The sequence below is a fragment of the Cryptotermes secundus genome, unplaced genomic scaffold, assembly GCF_002891405.2.
Source record: "Cryptotermes secundus unplaced genomic scaffold, Csec_1.0 scaffold1314, whole genome shotgun sequence".
NCBI lineage: Eukaryota > Metazoa > Arthropoda > Insecta > Blattodea > Kalotermitidae > Cryptotermes > Cryptotermes secundus.
In genome coordinates, this window is record NW_019720589.1 from 667,284 (window position 1) to 685,115 (window position 17,832).

The window sequence follows — 17,832 nt, forward strand, 5'->3', positions numbered from 1 at the left end:
AAAGCAAGAATTTTTCAATAACATGATATATGTGCGAAATGTACACTTGACTAAAGGCCAAGCATACCCATAAGAGACAAACCCATCCTCTCATCGAGAATGTTGTATAAGGACTATTACAGCAAGGGTTTATATATATATATATGGAAGGTTAAAAACTGTGTGCAAATCGAGGTCCGTTGTGCACCTTGGAAAATTTCCAGTGGTGGATAGAAATTTGTTTTGCAGGCGCTGCAATTTTAAGAGACAGGCGTCTGCCACTAATTCCTAGGCGGCACAAGCTTATGTTATTAGTGATCTGATCAGTGCCTTATGGAGGGTTAGTTTGATGTTGGCGCCTAAGCGCTCACTTTTCAATAGGGAGTAGATTCTGATGAATGATCTGAAGATCTTGGCTTCAGTCATTTCTACTTGCAGTCTCCATGTAATCCTCTTATCGAAGGTTACACCCAGATATTTTACATGATTGTAGCAGCAGCGCTGGCTACTGCCTAACAATGGTCGCAGCACGGACACAAAGAGAACAGCGCTCCCATTGTTGATTATTCGTCTGAACGTGTTTGATGAGCCGTTGCCTAGCAACGGGGTTTTCTGGTGCCATGGCTTAATGCTTTGAACAAATCCGTCACAATACCCTTCCCGTAAGACTTGCAGTATGAGAGACAAGTGAACAAAAGCAAGCGAAGGCGACAGAGTATGAATTCTTAATGTTAAAATGTGGTGTCTGTAGTTACCATTGTGCTTTAAATGCAAAACTGATTGATTTGAACACCTGCATAATCAACGTCAAATATTTCTGAATCAGGAACCTCAGCTGGGATAACGGTTGAACTTCTTTCTCAGAACAGTTCCAAGTTAGTCTTTCATCGCCCCCCCCCCCGTCAAGGACTGTAGTATTCATCGCGAAACAGACCATTCTCATCTTGTATGTCTTGGTTGTCCTCAGTCTCTCCTGATATATTAGTGGTGGTGCTTTAATTTAGGTTATGGACACTTTACTTTCAGATCTTTATCAATTCATAATTCATAGTAATCCTGCAGCTGTCATCTGACGTTATATACTCGTATGCTATTTGCTGACGTCAGAGCATCGTCAAATAAATCAAAGAAGAAAGTAAAGAAGAATATTATACTTCAACATGTTTCTCAAGAAATAACGGCGTGACTCAGAAACCTAGATCCGCCACTGCCCCATCACCTGTGACGCAGTGGCCAAGCCTAGGTATGATAATGACAGAATTGTTGCTTGCCAAGCCTTGTTCATCGCCGGTCACGGTAGCCGAGCGGTCTAAGGCATGTACTGTCTTCACTCGCTTGGAAACCGTGATCGTGGGTTCGAATCCAACTCAGGGCATGGATGTTTAGTTTGTGTGTGTGCGTTTTTCTGTGTTTGCGTACAGGTAGTGGCCTTGCGACGAGCTGATCACCCGCCCAAGGAGTGCTACCGAATGTGTAAGATCTAGAAAAACCGAAGTGAACGGAGAAGTTCATGGAGGTAGGCCTAGGCCCACCGGGGCTGTAGTGCCAAGGAAAAAAAATATATAAGAACAAATTTTACATGACTTCATGCCATAAATCGGACTCCTTTACTTGCTTTTGGTCTTAAAAGAACCACACGGTTTCGGAACTCTCTCTGATTGATAATTAGTCAGTAAAGTGGCAGTAATAACTACCGAAACCAGCAAAATATTTTCACGTGTCCGAGATCTGCGTGACTGGATTGAATGATTGGATTTATTGCCGCCTTTACAATTACAGTCAATTATAAAGGCTCATAATCACTGGCTGTCCAAGACTCGCTCCATTCCTTACTGGACTACGAGTGTCTTCTCTTCCACTGTGACTGACTTGGTTCTGATTTACGAATTGGTCACTTCTACTGCCACTACCTTGAATGACGACTGTCTTACGGGTGAATCAATGAATTCACGAACTCCGGGAGAACCGAAAAGAGGCCACCACATCGAACTCTTCGTCTGTTATTATATGTTTCTTTCGTTGCTACGAAACGTGTGTTAATCTCGTGGCAACGCTTTGATTTCTACAATCGAATTCGTTGCAACGAAACGCGCTCTTAGCGAGCCGTTGTCTAGCAATGGACTATTCCGTCACAATATCTGCTCCAACGCAGCTTGAACTGCTTACTGTAACTTATTCCACGTGACACCATTAGGGGCCTGATTAAGATCTGCTTAGTGGTAGATTCGTACACTAGTTACAAAGAGTGGGCTTATTATTAGTATTGTTCCAGGTTTGTCTTTGGTAGATCAAATAATAATTCATGTTGGCGCTCTAAGTACCTGCCTAATACATGGACCACGTGGTGTGTAGGCCTATGAGGCCAGGTGTTTGGCACTGGAGGCAGGGGCGTCGCCACCACTGGCGAAAGGGAGGAGTTCATACAAGAGAGCACCCCCCCAAAATATGTCTTTCGATATTACTTCGCGCAATTTCAGAACAATGTTCGAATCTGCTTTCTTCCCAAAATGCTGTAACAGAACTACGTTTTAGTTCTGGCTTACGCCGAGGTGACTTGTTCATTCAGTATAGTGGCTAGGCCAAAGTCTGTATCAGGGTCGGTTCTGGGCAAAAGCAGAGCTTTCTCTTCTAAACAATGTCCAAACTGGCTCTGTGGTCCTCCCAGCCTCCTATCCAATGGGTACCAGGAGCCTTTTGCCCCAGAATACAGCTGAACACACACCTTCATCTAGTGCTGCGCAGTTAATCAGAATTCATACTTCAGTATAGACTATACGGCCTCGAAATTATTTTTTCGTCTACAGTCTGAAATTTCTCTCTCGGCACCACGTGACTTATTAGAGATGACACGATACGGTTAAGTAACTCAAGATACTACTACTACTACTGTTGTTGATGCTACTATTATGTCTACCACTACTAATAGTACTACTGCTACTACTACTGCTGCTGCTACTACTACTACTACTACTACTATAACTGGTGCTACTACTACTGATACTACTACCACTACTGTTGCTACTACTACTACTACTACTACTACTACTGCTGCTGCTGCTGCTGCTGCTGCTGCTACTACTACTACTATAACTGGTGCTACTACTACTGATACTACTACCACTACTGTTGCTACTACTACTACTACTACTACTACTACTGCTGCTGCTGCTGCTGCTGCTGCTGCTACTACTACTACTATAACTGGTGCTACTACTACTGATACTACTACCACTACTGTTGCTACTACTACTACTACTACTACTACTACTGCTGCTGCTGCTGCTGCTGCTGCTGCTACTACTACTACTATAACTGGTGCTACTACTACTGATACTACTACCACTACTGTTGCTACTACTACTACTACTACTACTACTACTGCTGCTGCTGCTGCTGCTGCTGCTGCTACTACTACTACTATAACTGGTGCTACTACTACTGATACTACTACCACTACTGTTGCTACTACTACTACTACTACTACTACTACTGCTGCTGCTGCTGCTGCTGCTGCTGCTACTACTACTACTATAACTGGTGCTACTACTACTGATACTACTACCACTACTGTTGCTACTACTACTACTACTACTACTACTACTGCTGCTGCTGCTGCTGCTGCTGCTGCTACTACTACTACTATAACTGGTGCTACTACTACTGATACTACTACCACTACTGTTGCTACTACTACTACTACTACTACTACTACTGCTGCTGCTGCTGCTGCTGCTGCTGCTACTACTACTACTATAACTGGTGCTACTACTACTGATACTACTACCACTACTGTTGCTACTACTACTACTACTACTACTACTACTGCTGCTGCTGCTGCTGCTGCTGCTGCTACTACTACTACTATAACTGGTGCTACTACTACTGATACTACTACCACTACTGTTGCTACTACTACTACTACTACTACTACTACTGCTGCTGCTGCTGCTGCTGCTGCTGCTACTACTACTACTATAACTGGTGCTACTACTACTGATACTACTACCACTACTGTTGCTACTACTACTACTACTACTACTACTACTGCTGCTGCTGCTGCTGCTGCTGCTGCTACTACTACTACTATAACTGGTGCTACTACTACTGATACTACTACCACTACTGTTGCTACTACTACTACTACTACTACTACTACTGCTGCTGCTGCTGCTGCTGCTGCTGCTACTACTACTACTATAACTGGTGCTACTACTACTGATACTACTACCACTACTGTTGCTACTACTACTACTACTACTACTACTACTGCTGCTGCTGCTGCTGCTGCTGCTGCTACTACTACTACTATAACTGGTGCTACTACTACTGATACTACTACCACTACTGTTGCTACTACTACTACTACTACTACTACTACTGCTGCTGCTGCTGCTGCTGCTGCTGCTACTACTACTACTATAACTGGTGCTACTACTACTGATACTACTACCACTACTGTTGCTACTACTACTACTACTACTACTACTACTGCTGCTGCTGCTGCTGCTGCTGCTGCTACTACTACTACTATAACTGGTGCTACTACTACTGATACTACTACCACTACTGTTGCTACTACTACTACTACTACTACTACTACTGCTGCTGCTGCTGCTGCTGCTGCTGCTACTACTACTACTATAACTGGTGCTACTACTACTGATACTACTACCACTACTGTTGCTACTACTACTACTACTACTACTACTACTGCTGCTGCTGCTGCTGCTGCTGCTGCTACTACTACTACTATAACTGGTGCTACTACTACTGATACTACTACCACTACTGTTGCTACTACTACTACTACTACTACTACTACTGCTGCTGCTGCTGCTGCTGCTGCTGCTACTACTACTACTATAACTGGTGCTACTACTACTGATACTACTACCACTACTGTTGCTACTACTACTACTACTACTACTACTACACTACTGCTGCTGATTATTATTATTATTATTATACGCATAATATCATTGCAATTCTAAGCAATAATTTTAATCAGTTTCTCAGCAAATTCGCATTGTAATTATCTTTCTAGCAGAAGATCCAGTAAAGATTTCATCCACTGTCCCATGCAAAATGGAATGAAGCAACTTACGTCAGAAGTCCAGTCTTGATGCAACACACAACACACAGTGCCTTGAAGAGGAGCTGTTTCTTTGTTTCTTTTCTTCATTTCTTCCATTTCTTTCTTCAGCTAATCCTCTTTCTTTTATTTTCTCTACACTTTTTGCCATTCTTTATTTTTATTTCGTTCTTTTTTTCTTCTTCTTCTATTCTTCCTTTCTATCTTCCATTCTTTACTAACAATCCGTTTGTTGCCAAAAGAGGACTTCAGTGTTGTTGGCTGATCACTCTGAAGGACAAATGGCTGATGCTAGAAATGACAGAAATGAATTACTCAAGATACCGTAGTCACATCTGATTTAGTCTCGAAAATAAAGTTAGTAATCAGGATGTAGTGTTATGTGTCTTTCGTTGCGAAGCACAGGCCCCTGGGGAACTGAAGCGAATATGGCGAGAGAATAGGTCCCAAGGTCGAATCCCGTGGCCGATTATTATGATCGCTGTAATTCTTTTGCTCACTCAGCTTTGTCTTACGAATACATAAAAATAGAGCACACTGCTTATTACTTTTCATTTCCGGTATGTCACTGTTTAGAAGACACCTCTTGAAACTAACTTAGAAGCAGAAACCAAGACCACAAGCCTCGAGACTGAAGAGATCCAATTAAACTGGCTCTCTGGTAGTAAAACTTGATGGCTGGGACAAGAAATGATGGAGATATAAGATTCCCACGGCGATGAACATGACTGCCTTTTGGGATGTGATTTCGTGTAGTATGATATATAGTTTTTTTTATTGCTAGTGGGGTGGGACTAAGTCCCTTGTACTGCGGCCACTTCTGGCCTATTGTACCAGCCCCAGATGATAGGTGAGGGTGATTGTGGAGCAATTGGTGGAATGAGGATTGGCAGGGGAAACCGAAGTACTCGGAGAAAACCTGCCCCAGCGCCACTTTGTCCACCACAAATCCGACTTTTCCAGACCCGGGATCGAACCCGGGCCGCCGCGGTGGGAAGCCAGCGACTAACCGTCTGAGCTATGGCGCGGCCTATGATATATAGTTACCAACGTTTCGGCGAAACTTTCTGCCTCCATCTTCAGGACAGAAGGAAATGGAAGTTTATCAGAAATGTCGATCACTGTCTTCGACACTACACAGCCTCACATCCCAAAATACAGTTGTCATCAACTGATAGAAATCATGACAGACCATAGATCTTGCAGCCATTAGGGTAACAAATATCTTCATAATTTATCATCTATCAATGTTCATAACAAGTCTCACATAACTACGATAAACTAGAAAAATATAACAAATAAATGACATGCTAGTAAACTAGGAGGAATATAATAACAGTCTGGAGGGTCTGGGGGAAACCATGAAAAATTCAAATTCAAGGAATCTGCTTTCATTCCTGGGCACTGGGATTGAATACCTTTTTCATAAATCAGAGCCGACAAAATAGGATCCTAAAGGGCCTCGCCATAGCTCAAGAGGTTAGTCGCTAGCTTCCCGCCGCGGCAGCCCGGGTTCGATCCCGGGTCTGGATAAGTGGGATTTGTGGTGAACAAATTGGCGCTGGGGCAGGTTTTCTCCGAGTACTTCGGTTTCCCCTGCCAATCTTCGTTCCACCAATTGCTCCACAATCACACTCACCTATCATCTTGGGCTGGTACAATAGGCCAGAAGTGGCCGCAGTACAAGGAACTTAGTCCCTCCCCACTAGCAATAAAAAAAATAGGATCCTAAAAGTTACGTAAAAAATACATGACGTCAGACTTAGTATATACTGCTTCCAGTATTTAGCTAGGCATTGCTTCCCTAATAACATTTGCTGCTGCTGCTTCAGTGCTGAGCCGCTGTTGTAACGCGGTTCCATTTTCATTATTGCACTTACTTTAATACGAATACTCTGTGCTTATTGAATCTTGTTCACCAAGATATTTGCTTCACTTTATTATGCATTCATTACACGTTCATTACCTGTTACGAGAACAGAAATGCAATTAACAGATTCTGAATTGCTATGGTATCTTTATAACATCCTCGCTTACCTTCATACTGAGATGTATCTCCGGGTCAACGCTTCTGGAAATACAGTAAGCAACCTATTGCCGTGTTTCAAAATTCTCTTAAGTCCTAACCCGAAAAGACGGGTGGGGGGNCTGCATCTAGCAGTTTCATCAACATCTCAGCTCATTGCTTTTGCCGGGGCTTCAGCAATTAGGAACTGAAAATTAATGATTAAATGATTAGAGATGCTTTCCCTCTAACATTTCCACGTTCGGAACTATATTTTGCTGTGGAGGATCTTCGCGGAGGCAGGTTGTAGCGGTAACACTGGAAGTGAATTCGAGAAGTACAAGGTCTCCAATCGCGAACGTTCCTGACTGAGCTGTTCCGCAACTTTTCTTAGCCGCTCCAGAAGAAAGCCAGGATAGTATCTGTAAGTAGATTGAGATCCTATAATTCCAAAGCCTAATTTACTCACCATTTATGATAATTGTCTCATCCATTTTGACGCTACATAACACATGCATCTGAAAACAGACGCCAAATAACTTGAATGAATGAATGAATGTATAAGGGGTGGGCCTTCTTGGCCCTTGCACCGCGACCACAGTGATCCATTGTGCCTCCCCTTCTGATTATCCCCTCAACAATATGGCGCTTCGAATGAAGCGTAGGATTTTGTACGTGGGGACGTCGAAATAGTCACTTGGTTCCATAAAATATTGACCCAAGAGACGTAATCTTAAATAAGCTAAGGCCTCACATTCACACAGGATATGTGTGGCTGTTTCGTTTCCTTCTTGGCACCTCTCGCAAGTGGGACTGTTACTTAGTCCCAGTTTGAAGAGGTGTCCTTTGAGGTGACAATGTCCTGTAAGTAGTCCTGCCACCCATCGTAGCTGGTTCCTGTTTAACTTCAACAGTTCCTTCGCTCTTTAGTAGAGGGTCCTCCTATGAGTCCCTTTGCTTGCCTGAGTCCAGTCAAGGATCCCCAGTATTTCTTGTGCTTCATATTTGTCCAGTCCCTGATTGCCTGTCTGGCAACTCGTATAGAGATGCCACAGGCTGGTTCAGGTCCTATGAACGGATGTTCAGCTCCAATCTTGGCCAATCGGTCTGCTGTTTCATTTCCAGCAATACACTCATGCCCCGGCACCCATACCAGTTGTACCCTGTTATGTTTGGCCAGTTCCATGAGAGTTTGGTGGCAATCCCAGACCAATTTTGAGTTGATCTGGTGTTTGTCAAGCGCTTTAAGTGCAGCTTGGCTGTCAGCGCCAAATAACTAACGAATCTCTCGTAATCGCAGCTTCTCCTCGTTATATAGACTCGGCACGTACCGCACGTAAAACACCGCCTCCAACAGTTAAATGGGAGAAGAGAGAAAAGGAGAAATGGGGGGGTGGGGGTAGTAGTGAGACACTACATTGGGGGGGAGGGATAAGAAATCTCCGATTTTGAAGGTTCCCAGGCAGTGCCCGCTTGTCCTTCTGGTAGAGCATAATAATAGGATTTTTATTTTTTATTTTTTATATATTTTCCATGACGCTGGAAGGGCTGCATTATAGTAAAATTTTTGATAACTTTGGGAGGGCTATATTAGGGCGAAATTTTGATGTTACCAATGGGAGGGCTGTATGTGAGGCCCACCATTGCTGCGTCCCGTGACTATGACTCGGACCGCGTAGAGAGCACCATTCCCTTCCTGTTTACGGCCTCTGTTTACAGTCATTACTTAGCAAAGGGACTACAGAAGAAATAAGCAATTTAGGCGTCACTGTTCCCTGTTATAACACACACTCCCTTCGGCCTGTACATATACTACGAGCAAAATTGAAACGATACAGAGCACTTACGAATCAGTCAATCATAAACATCGCAACACATTTTGGAGATGATGAGTGGGGAAATTTCTAACAGCCATAATGAGAATTTTGCTGGTGCAAATTATCAACCAGGTTACAACGTAAGACTATAATTTATTTTCAAGACCTCTGACCTGTTCATATTCAGTGAGGAATTACCAATTTAAATCCCCTTTAAACAAGTGAGGTTACAAAACCAAGGATCTGATGGCGAACGTACAAATATTTAAGTAAATTTTCTAAATGAAAAGCGTTCAACACTAAAAGAAAAAGAGTTTGGCATCCTGTGTCTTTCCCTCCTATTGTTAGCAAACATAGCGACTTCCCAGCACACTTTACCTAACCAACGAAATAACCACAGACCAAGACACACAAGACGTAGCAAAAACTGAAGATTAGAAATCGTTAGGACGGCCTATGACGCTGCATCTCCTCCAGATGGCATGGATTTTGGTATAAAGATGATTTCCTCCTTAGTCCTTACGTCGATGCTGGAAGATACCGCATACACGAATACCGAACTGCATTTTCTATGTCAGCCTTTGCACCTTACAAATTGTCATGAACACTAATTAAATTGGGGGCACGCGGTAGCATAACTGGTTGAGGCACTATGCTACAATGACACTTTAAACAGTTAACGAACATTTGTGAATTAAGTGTGAATTAACGATGTTAAATTAATATTGTTGCATTGTAGACCGAAAATGCAACAGGATGCCGAAATATAATATTAGCAATTATATAGGCTTTGCTATGAGACCCCGCGCACTAGCGGGAACATTCGCGCCATAAAGTGGAACTGTTTGTGCTAGGTGAGGTCTACAGAAGCAGAACCTCAGCTCGTGTTTGGAGTCTTCAAATGAGGATACAGTGACCTTCTGCTGCGGAAAACAATACAGCAAAGTAGCGTACTTGTTTTGTACACAGTAATAACTGCTAGTTTGAGAATTGGTGTCAGGTGGTTGGTAAATTCTAATTAACTAATGAATTTACACATTTAGCTTATAGACATTTATGTATACAATTCCGTCAGTGACAAAAGTTTGTTGATTTACTCACTGACATTTCATGTGCTACCATGGCGACTTAACCCCTCCCCCCCACAAAGAAAAGCACAATGGCCTAGGTCTGTCAAAGGGGGCAACTGTCCGTTGTAAATCATATCTCTTATTTCAGTGTTTGTAAGACTTATTTTCTCTACCTTCAGAATGTCTGATTTTAAACGCACCAAAATACAGAAGTTTATTTTTAATGTTCTGGTATTCAGAGAACAGTCACACATTTATTCGGCATTTTTACGTATCTATCATTGAATTTTCAGTGTGAGAAATTTGTTGAACTCCTACGCAACTATCAGCTACTAGGGAGTCAGTCAGTCGGTTGGTTAGTTCAGTAATGTATATTCTTTTTCGGGCCTGGAAAGTGTGTTTCTATCACTCACACCTAACATATCTATGATAGTGTAAATATATGTAATTTACCAGGTATCAGCATGGTTTGAATTGTAAGCTGTCTCATTTCTTTGAACATAATTATCTCTCTATAGAAATCCACCAGATAATTTAATTAATATTGAAGTTAATCCAATACAATTCTGATAGCATTAAGTCACTGCCATTGTCTGACATTTACAATGGGCGGAAAAGAAGACTGAACCAGGCGTGTTTACTTTCGATTACCATATGGAAGTGAGGCGTACGTACCTTGTTGGATCTTCTAACATTTTTTCAGTGACAAATCCTAACCAGCCAATATAAACTGGTGCACCTTTCTAATTATCATTACCTGTGCCAGAAGTTTATTTCCTTGGGCTAGCAATATACACCACAACTCAATATTCGATCCAATATTTATTTTACTTATTGCATTAGTATTATTAACGAGTTTCAACAAATATAAAGTCGGGAAGGCGCAGTGTCTCAAGATTTCCGAAGGAATTCCTGTCTCAAAAATGAAATAACAGGGTTCACAAATTCCAGTACCTTAAGCAAACTGACAAGTTGAACACTGTGTTAAATTCCTGTCATTTAATGGGGGTTTTCGTTTTAATTGCGTGTTGTAATTTATGAAATAAAATCCGTAATCATATTCAATATCAGTGGTCAGCTGGTGCTCAAAACCGCGGAATTACTTGCATACTTCTTCGGAAGTACGTGTCGTAAGAGTAGAACCTACGCACAATAGCAGTTTCAGATGACGGATAATTTCCTATGTTATTCTATACGTGTTCTGAGCAGGTAGGGCCGGCCTAGTGCAGCCTCCCCTAGCATAAAATACACACAACCAACATGGTGAAGCGATCTCAGTGTACTGACGAACTGTAGTTCGTGATTTCCACGCTGGGGAGCAGTACCATAGCATCTCCAAAATGGCCGTCTGTCTTAAAGAGGATATAACATTCCCTGACAGTACCTGCTCTGATGACAATGCCTTGCTTATCGTTGAAAATGCCAAGATAACGAGAAATTTAAATAAGCGTAAATACTGAGGAATAAAATAAGTGAATAAAAAGACTGAAAATAATGTGGGTATAATAATGTGTAAAAACTAGAGGAAGAATGAAGTGAATTTATCGTAATGCATTCCCTTTAAGGACATGGAAAGGGTGTTTATTGGATGCTGTTGCTAATTCAAATTAAACATGTCACAGAAATGTATTTCACCGATGTTTCATAATTGTATTTGTTTCTGTTAGTGACTAAATGATATATACAACAGTTGCAAGCTACGGACAGAAATAGCAAAGGAATGTACAGTTTTCTTGTGATATGTTTGTTTTGATTTTCATTTTCCAGTGACTGGTTCTTTTTTTGATAAACTTGACCATATTGTTAAGTTACATATCGCATGTCGTGACTAACGTCTGATAATTACACGCGCACGTGCGTATATGTGTATGTGCTATAGGGTGTAAGATTTTCCTGTTGATCTACTAGTACTTTGAATATGTATATACATTTCTGTTTGCACATTAGACGAACCAAAGAGAGTAGGTTCGTTCCATATGTGTCCTCGAAAACAAGTCGCGTTCACAGGCTTTACCATGAAGGTCACACGCGATGTGCCTATGCAGCGAGATATAAGAGCTTTTATGAAGGAATGAAAGTGAGCAGAAAATTATTCTCCCATGTAATAGCTTCACAGATTTTAAAAATGGATGAATATAATTTTAGCACATTGGAGTGTTTCCAGAGTTGACATTCGTGCTATTTCTGAACTCGAGCGATGTATTTATATGCTGAAATATATTAGCACTCAGTCTTTGACAAATGCAAGACCTTTCTGTAGATGTATGGCATTTCAAAATTAGTATTGCACAGGATAATGTAGTCTTTATCTTGGTTGGCAGCTTCGCGTCTCTGGTTAGATGATATGTCTCAGACTTCCTGTTAATCTGTCTTGGTTGTAGTACCGGTTCACAATAATTGTTTACTGCAACTTACTGTCACGAAGAGAAGATCAGCTCCTCTTACAGTTCTCGATTACGAGAGTCCCCTGCTGTGGCCGACTTTTCTACTGCAGTGTTTTAATATATTCCTGCCTACCTAGCGGTCTCAGTTTCGCTCTGCAGTGTAAAGACGAGTCGAGTCTGTGTGCAAGCAGGCTATTGTGATGTACCAAATGACAGTATAGGACGGTTATGAAAACAAAGGATATAGAAAGCAACGCCGTGACCTCTTTTATTAATGTGGCTTTTGTATAGGCCTAGAAAAAAAAAGAATCCTGTCCGGGTCAAAGTCCAAATCACATGCGAGTACCATTCAACTTCTTTCTTAATATTTCTTAATACTAGAAATAGCTACGTAATTTTGCTACGAGTCCATCTTGTGGAAAGGAACAAATTGGGTGGAAATACTTGTAAAGAAGAACAGAAATGCAGAAACTTGAAGGTACCGGTAGCTAAGAGCCGGAAGACATAGCGTATTTATTTACACGTATTTATAGTAGTGAGTGAGTGCGTCTGCGCAGTTTGCTACACTCATTTCTTCCCTAGCGTCATCACCTCTCATATACTTGCATACTGTTACAGAACTGTGGACGGTCCTGAGTTCGGTACAATTTATGAGTCGCATCCTCTCCTCCTCCTCCCCTTGAAATGTCACGGATTGCATGAAAAGTTGTTTTCATTGTGACAAAGTTTAGTTAGAAAAGGAAAATGCGGCGACGGACAGCATTTAGCCCAATGTAAATTGCGCACTTTATATTTGGCTGTAGTAGTTTTCTTAATAAAAGCCATCCCTGGTCCAGATTAAATCCGAGGTATGCCCTTGGCAGCCACAGACCACGAAACTAAATGCCTTACTCCGCTTACTCCTCGGCAGGCCACGGTCGCTGTGGGAGAGTCGCCGCAGGTAAAGATCGCAGCAGCGGAAACACATGTCTGCTTCGGGACGGCCGAAACAAACATTTCCTTCCAGAGTTGCCTGGTGCATTTGTAGCTAGTAGGGAGAGAGAGAAAAGGGAAATTTCACAGATGTGCTCCCCCCCCCCATCGTGACTAGTATATAGGTCTGGTTGCCTGGAAATAAAATCAATAGTCTGAAAATATGAGGCCTGTGAGTTGCCTATTGCAGTGCATTCTTCGCGCTGTGGATTAGTCTTAAAAGATGCACACGACACCCAGTCCGCGATTTTGGCACCCATGGTAGGCAGGCTCGTCCGTTTCTGTCACATGTCACTGTGAAAACGTGCAACTGATCATTCGTTTTGGCGCTGCAGCAAAACAAATGATGGAGCTCCATGGTAAGAGAGAGGTCACGGGTTCATCTTCCGATCTGGGTTGTCTTTTTTTATCACCGACCGTAATAGTTGCTGGAAGAATGCGAGGCGTCATAAATAACCGTTGTTGAGCAAAACCATGCTCTTCGTATGTATTTTTTTATTGCTAGTGGGGTGGGACTAAGTCCCTTGTACTGCGGCCACTTCTGGCCTATTGTACCAGCCCCAGATGATAGGTGAGGGTGATTGTGGAGCAATTGATGGAATGAAGATTGGCAGGGGAACCGAAGTACTCGGAGAAAACCTGCCCCAGCGCAGCTTTGTCCACCAAAAATCTCACTTTACCCGACTCAGGATCGAACCCGGACCGCCGCGGTGGGAAGCCAGCGACTAACCGCTTGAGCTATGGCGCGGCCATAACAAAACTACTTACTTCATTACTTACAAATAATAAGCAAATGGATGTTGCCGGACACAAAATTTCAGGAAGCCCCTTTCTGCCTTCAGACATCCCAAATTTAACCGTAAATATTAATTCTGTGAACATTTCATAGTTATCTGAATCATACAGATAAAATTTACGTTCTTTAGCTTCAAGATTCTCATGCTGCCCTCTCAGAATTGCTTGTGATATGTAAGCTTGTAAGGGATCTAAAAATCTTTAAGCTGCGCCTGGTCCCCCAGAAACGTCGGGACGCTAATAAAATGAATATTGCGCGCGTTTTGGCGCTCGTGGAAGCGATTTTAATGTTCAGCATTCCATTTATGTGCATAAAGAAAGTAATAATCTCAATATTAACGTCTGTCATAACGAATGAATCCGCTCACGAAATTTATCGTCTTCTGGGATATGAAGCCGCGGTACTTTGGTACCTGCATTTTCCATCTTTAGAGCAGAATTATAGAACAGTACCTGAAGATGGAGAGAACAAATTCCTATGAAACGTTGGTGTACATCTACCAAAGTAAACTCTGTCATAATCTAAAAGGCTACAAACTTACAATCTGGAGAACCTCAAATTTCACATGATTGTTTGGTAAGGTTTACCTTTTCGAAAAAGGGAAATGTGAACTTGGCATAGAAAGTTATAATACCGTACTCCAAAATGCTGAAGTTTTGTAAACAGAGAGGAAACCCAAGAACAAGATTTGTGCAAGACAGGTCTACTTGTTGCATTTGAGGGACTATGCTAGTAATAAAAGCATCGAATAGTCTTTGTTTCCTCTGTCCTTTTTCCTTTTGATTTTCGGCTTTTTTTTCATTCCCTTTCTGTAATTGTTACGGTTTTTATGGGACTACAAATTGAAAGTTTCGTAAATTTTACTTTACCTTTTTATTTTCAGTTGTCAGTGTTTGTGTTACGTATGTTAGAGGATGCTGGATGCTTGCGAAGAACAAAATGGACCCTTTGCAGTTCCTACAGATGATGAATGGTGATAATGCACAAACTGACCTTCAGTGACTAGCGAGTAAGCGAGTAAAAAGCGCAAACACAATTGTGTACTGGGGTATGAGTGAAAGGAAATGAGTTGTCTTACCTCAATATTTCCAAATTTGTGACGTCTTGTGTAACCACCTGTAGCCGTGAGAGATCTGGCAAGTTTTAAGACCGCGAATTAATCCTAATATGAGTCTGTATTTTGAATGAGTTTTGACGTTTTATTTTCGGCTCAAAACGTCTATATCGGAGATTTTCTTATCGATATAGAAGAGTTTTGTCAGTTTAGGTATTATTATATTTAATAAAATACTGTAAATTTTATTGGATATTGCCGGTCACGGTAGCCGAGCAGTCTAAGGCATGTACTGTCTTCGCTCGCTTGGAAACCGGGATCGTTGGTTCGAATCCCACTCAGGGCATGGATGTTTGTGTGCGTTTTCCTGTGTTTGTCTACAAGTACATGCCTTGCGACGAGCTGATCACTCGCCCAAGGAGTCCTACCGTATGTGTAAGATCTAGTAAACCGAAGTAAAACGGAGAGTTTCATGGAGGTAGGCCTAGGCCCAAATTTGGGCTGTAGCGCCACAGGAAAAAAAAATATTGGATATTGGTGGGAAAGTCAGAAGGAAAGAGACCTCTGGGAAGACCAAGGCGTAGGTGGGTGGACAATATTAAAATGGATCTTAGAGAGATAGGATGGGATGGTATGGATTAGATTGATCTGGCTGAAGATAGGGACAATTGAAGGGCTCTTGTGAACACGGTAATGAACCTTCAGGTTCCATAAAATGCTGGGAAAGTCTTGAGAATCTGCACAATTGGCGCCTCCTCCAGAAAGGAGGTAAATAAGTAAGTAAGTTGCAAATTAATTTTGTTGCAAAGTTGCAAATTGTTGTACATAGAATTGTAAAGTATAATAGAAAACTTTTATTCTAATTCGAAATCGTTTAAATAGCACCATCTAATTTCAAACATAGGTCTACGTTGCTATTATTTGCAATACAAAATTAGTAATGTTTATCATAATTTGTTTCTTTCTAACAGTGTCACATTTTCTATAGTGGTTTAAGTTCCGTTTTGTAAGATTTCCAAAAAATACCAACCCCTTCTGCTACAGAGGCATCGCAAAATATTTCAATACGCTTTATATCTATCGACATCGAATTCCTCTGCTCAGTATTATATCGTAAGTATCGAACTGACGTGCCTAAAGTTTGTAACTCGTCAAGGAGTGAATTCAGTATTCAACTATGTAACTTGTGTGACCAAGCGCTTGGTGCTTGAGCATAGCGCCCTAAGTAGCCCAGTCCCTCACTGTAACTCTGACTGGCCCAGTTCACGACCATTGAAGTATGACAATTCTAACAACAAAACTCTGGGAGGTACTTCCTTTTCTCTAAATTTTCACGCATGACATTTTAAGAAGCCTAATGGTAAGTGGCTAAAATCAAAATTGTCTCTGTACTTAATTAAGCATCAAGCTATGAAGACGTATGGAGAGGGTGAAGTTAGCGCTCCAGGCATTCTTAATCTCTGTACTAAATTTAAGTAAGTGATCAACTTCACATTTTGTTCACTTTACCCTGAAGAAAGAACCCTCTGATATGTTTGGGCCGGTGTGGAAGAGATGGAGAAAAGAAAAATCCCTACACCTGAGGCGAAATGAACCCAATTCATTCGGTCCGTTGCCAATTACTATATGGAATAAGGTACCATGGCTCTTAACTCTTATTTGTGACTTAAAAAAGATAGTTTTCTTCAGTCAGAGACTTACGAAGAAGAAACGAACCTTTCACAAGAGAAAGGCTTGCTACGAGCCGCCACGTTCAGTAACAACACTGCAATACTATAATAATAATAATAATAATAATAATAATTCAATTCAGTTATTTATTATATATGTGCTGAGCCAAGAGTCGCAAGGCAAATTACAGATACAGCACAGTGTAGATAAACGTAATTACATACTGGACAAAGACAACGTAAAGTCAAAGTCCAATTAAAGGTAAAGGAAGAAAAACACATTACTGCATATAAGGAGACAAACAAAGTAATTATAATAATAATAATAATTTCATTATCACAAATCTAAGTTGCTATTGACAATTGAGAAATGTAAGGTACAGATGTTTAGAAATAATAATAATAATTCCATTTAATTCTAGTTTATGTTCATGCTAATAATAATAATAATAATAATAGTAACAGCTATACCATATTATAAAAATCGATTGAGGAGAACTATCCTGGCTCCGAATACGTCAACGTCCCTGCAAAAAACATTAGCAGCTGATGCACATCTAGCAGAGGGACAATTTTTACATGAGGGGAATACTTTGAACAATGCAATAATAATAATAATAATAATAATAACAATAATAACGTCTTATGGAATAAACGCTTGAGATTTTAATAATATTTACTTTTAAGTTTAACCATATCCATTCCAATTTTATGGCTATACCTGGAATTGTAATTTTGCTTTCTTTTGGGGTGGGGCGTTATTTTACGACGATGCTAGTATCTTAATTTATTCATGTAAGTTAGCCATCTCACATGAAACTTGCTTTTTAAAACCTTCAAAAGTTTTAAACGTTAAACTCTCTTCTACTTCACTGGTATGTGCATACTGCGTACATGTTTCCACCAACATTCGTCATCCTTCGGTGTCTCTAAGATTGTGCTTCCATCCCTTAAGTTCAATCTTTCGGATATGCCCTCGTGTCCAGTGGTGGT

At 41.1% G+C, this 17,832-nt stretch overlaps 1 protein-coding gene across 2 annotated transcripts in view; it reads left to right on the forward strand.

Annotated features, from left to right (window-relative positions):
• The window catches only part of LOC111870281, a 60,054-nt gene that overhangs the window by 15,846 nt on the left and 26,376 nt on the right, over positions 1-17,832 (forward strand). The window contains exon 1 of one of the 2 annotated variants that reach the window (XR_004513638.1): positions 7,423-7,500. The exons of the other annotated variant lie outside the window; for it this stretch is intronic. The gene's annotated coding sequence lies outside the window, so the exon portion shown is untranslated. Of the gene's footprint in view, positions 1-7,422; positions 7,501-17,832 lie in introns of those variants that run through there. 2 annotated transcript variants of the gene reach the window in all.